General features: G+C 35.4%; 1 long non-coding RNA gene across 1 annotated transcript in view; it reads right to left on the reverse strand.

Moving 5' to 3' along the window:
• The window catches only part of LOC128248561 (uncharacterized), a 7,495-nt gene extending 4,970 nt beyond the window's left edge, over positions 1-2,525 (reverse strand). Inside the window, exon 1 of the long non-coding RNA XR_008264734.1 lies at positions 2,392-2,525. This is a non-coding gene — a long non-coding RNA (uncharacterized LOC128248561). The remainder of the gene's footprint in view (positions 1-2,391) is intronic.
• Between the last annotated feature and the right edge of the window lie 1,537 nt (positions 2,526-4,062).

The raw sequence follows: 4,062 nt of genomic DNA on the forward strand, positions 1-4,062 counted from the left end.
TGTGTGTGTGTGTGTGTGTGTGTGTGTGTGTGTGTGTGTGTGTGTGTGTGTGTGTGTGTGTGTGTGTGTGTATGTATATATGTATGCGTGTATGTATAATATGAACATACGTAGGCTTTATAATTTGACTTTGGTCTCTTCAAATGTCATGCAACTACAGCTTGAGTTTTCTGATATCGCCAAAGTCAGGTATTTTATGAAATACTATCGATGGCTGAATTTTCTGGAAGCATTCACATCGTCCATGAATACCACATCTACCTCTGCATAGAGAAGTTGATGCAATGATTTCTATTAGTAATGTTTTAACAACTTGTAATTGATACTTTTCAGTAGGAATTTATTACCGACAAAATTATACATGCAAACCTACCTTCACACACATGCATATGAATGTATGTATATATATATATACACATGCATGTGTATGCTTCCATATGTGTGTTATAGATTTGTGTAAGCGGCGATACATCTACGCAGTAGAGAAATCTGGGGAGAAGAGTTACCAACGACTTGTAAACGATGCTAAACTTCAAGTGATTATTTTGTCAGACTTTTAAAAATCTTTTTCTAAAAGTGAATATCTACTTCATAAAAGAATTTCTACAAACAAAGGCAGATGAATAGAAATAACTTAATGATATTCCTACTTTTCTATAATCAATAAAATACATTTTTCAGGAAAGAATGGCCAACTGGAACAAATTTACTACGAAGGTAGACTGAAAAGTTCATAGGCTGACTGTGAAAGAGAGCTGTGGAATCTTGCATGCATTAATTTTAACCCTTCTTCTTAATAACTGCATTGTTTCGTTCCAGGTATACTGATATCTGACTTTCAAACGTAACTAGTTGCAACAACAGACATGACAATACTAGTTTCCAGTGAAGTGGTTTTTACCTGGGTAACAGATGATAGTCAGATAGGGTCAAAACAAGGAGATTTGGGAGGTGATCAAAGCCACAGTTACGCACGACAGCCATGGAAACAAAGGACTTGTGTGCTGGAGCATTGTTCTGATGAAACGATACCCCTTTCCTCAGATTTTCTGGGCGTTTAGTCTTAGTAGCGCTTCGTAACTTCTGCAGCAATTTCGCATACTATACTCCATTGACAGCGCGGCCCTTTCGAAGATAGTCAATAAACGCAGTACCTTTTGATTCCAACAAAACCAAGGCATCTACCTTCTCTGCAAAGGAAACAATCTTAGCCTCGTTTGAAGCAGCTGAGTTAGGGTGTTTCCACTGCATATATTGTCTCTTTGTTTCTGGCGCAAAGTGATGAAGCTAACACTGAACGTAGGTTAGGAAACGTTTACGGAAACCAGTTGGAACTGTCTAAATGTCGGGTTTTCTCGTGATATGACCAACCTGATGCTATTTAAATGAGCACGCCAAGTTCATTCTGTAGGATATTCTCAAATCACGCCCTGGATACGTTAAAAGGATTGGCTGTTTGATTTATATTCAGTTTCCTGTTACCCCTCATCGTGTGGCGCACACGATCCATGTTTCCTTCAGCGTGGTATATTTGGTTATATTCGAGACTCACCCTTCTCCTCTTAAATTCAGCTGCCCACTTTTGAAGCAACCATGCTACCATGAATGTCAGTGGGGGCTAAACCCTTCTTCTGCAGGTAATTCACGATGCAAAATTTTGTCTATCTCCAAGAGAAATCGGTATTAATTACATTTGAAGTCTGCTTACCTTAAAAGTAATACGCAGGTATTAATAAGAAGATTTGAAATGAATGCATACAAGTTTCTACATCTCTAGTATCAACCCTCCACTGTCAGCCTGAGCCTTTTAGCTCAGCCTCGTATTTTGCTAGTTTTTAGAACAACAAGCGCAAAAACATTTAAAGTACAGTTTAATTAACTAAATGTCTCATGTAATCGTATTTTACGTTCCATTGACTCTGACAAGCTACTGATTGTTAATTTATTACACGGGTAGATACGGTGGTGCAAGGGTAAACTCGATCAATTCTATCGCAGTTCTTGATCTAAAATTAGCTTTATCTATCAGAAATTTAAGAAAACTAAGTTGATTGCAGCGAGAAGTGATCGCAAATGAGTGGACTGACTGTTGGTAGTCGTATTGTGAGACCATTACTGACTCAAACGAAATAATTATTTTATAACTTACGAACAGGATTTCATACTTTAAGGAAAGGTATAAGACTAGTATATCATCGACCCACTGATGAGTGAAAGTTAACATCGGCCCTGGCCCTTATCAAACGAGGAACATAAAAGGTCTTAACTAAATACAACAACGGTATGAATATTCCTTCAATCCATCAAATCTTGGCTGCAAGACAATATAAATACATAAACGCGAAAGAAATGTGATAAGAGGAAGGCAAATGTTTGTGTAGTTTTTCTTACCTGTTACAAAGAGCAGGAAAGCGAAGATAATTAATGTTTTTTGCATCATGATAGTGCTTTGGTCAACTGCCAGAACAAAATCTGATACTGAAAGACTTTACCATCGATATTTATGCGTTTGGGGAACAATTGAAGGGGACTTCAAAACGCTTGTGATGAGAATTTCTCACAAAACTAATTAAGAAAAGAAAATATGCAAATTAAGACTGGCAGATATCATCATGATTACAAATATGTAAAAGTTATTTTTAGTCATCTACTTTTGTTTGTAGCAAACTCAATTGTTTTCATTAAGGCAAACTGGATTGGTGGTGTTTGAAATTATCACGTTTTCTAACACCCGATAGCAATATTATTATAACTTGATTAAGTTTCATATACAGAGAATGAGTCACTAGAAGCAATCCTACTTAAGATATCAAATAGTTCAAGTTTGTGAATTTTAAAATCAAAATACAAATTTAAACATGTTTAAACGTTTACTATCCAGTGGATCAAATATTTCAAAATATGATGCTTCATGCACTTATTAGCGTCGTTAGAAAACAATCAAATAATGCTGCAACAGGATGTATTAGGCCACTTCTAGCATCTACTAAATGTCTGCGTTCTAAAAACAAATATTGAAAATAATAAAATGTAAGACTGCCTTGACCAGAGATTTTCAACCGGGGTCCAAATAAGCTTTTTAGGGGTTCACGGATGCAATATAGGAAATTGGGTGTCCAGTGTAAGTTTTCAGGTCAAAAGAAATTGTGCTTCAGACCAGTAATTTCCAATGTGGACTCCAGCTTCTCAATATTGCACTCCCAGTCTTAGAAACTCTCTAAAAAAAAAAAAAACAACAAAAAATGCCCTGAAAAATGTTGCAAGAAATCTTGTCTTTCCTAATGTATTTATTTCGTTGCCTTTCGAAAGAAGGACTAAGAAAAGAGAATTCAAAAACTCAAAACATTTATCTGTGAAGCTGGTCATAAAATTCTCCAGGGAATTTCCGTGGAATGTGAAAGATATAATTCTGAGCAAAAACAGCGTTAACAACAATGATGTCGAGAACAGCAGCATCAACAAAATTTTTTAAATATTTACTCCCGTGCACTCACAGACTTAGCGCTTACTATCTACTAGAACAAATATTTCAGTATGATATATTCTAAGTTATTCTCGCTAAAAATATTCATTTCTGTTTTAGCTGGGTTAATTAGTCTACATTTAGGTATCCTACGAAAATTAGCTTTGTGGTCCTTAAGGGTAATAAAGGATTGACGTGGGTGAATGTATTCTATCCTATCGTTAAATCTAAGATTGGTAGTGATCCTTCTTGCTTCCATATTTACATCTTTTTATTCACCTGTTTAAGTAAATTACTGTATAGTCAAAGCTTAACAAACAGTAACAGAGCCTATAAGACTAGAACTAAGAAAGTTTTGTGATTTAATCCGACATTTAATATTGCCGTAAAAACTAATATAGGTAGGGAATTCTCGAAGCTAATTTTTAAGAACATTCAAGCAGACCATAAGTACCATTGAAGTTTTGATAATAACATGCTGAAGGTTAGCTATTTTTGTTGTTAGAACTTTCCGTCTTTAATTAACCAGCACAACGCAAAACTATTAGGAATAACTACAGTGTTGGAAAAAATCAGAAGAATTATAATTGTAAAGACCA

This window comes from Octopus bimaculoides, chromosome 8 (genome assembly GCF_001194135.2).
Source record: "Octopus bimaculoides isolate UCB-OBI-ISO-001 chromosome 8, ASM119413v2, whole genome shotgun sequence".
NCBI lineage: Eukaryota > Metazoa > Mollusca > Cephalopoda > Octopoda > Octopodidae > Octopus > Octopus bimaculoides.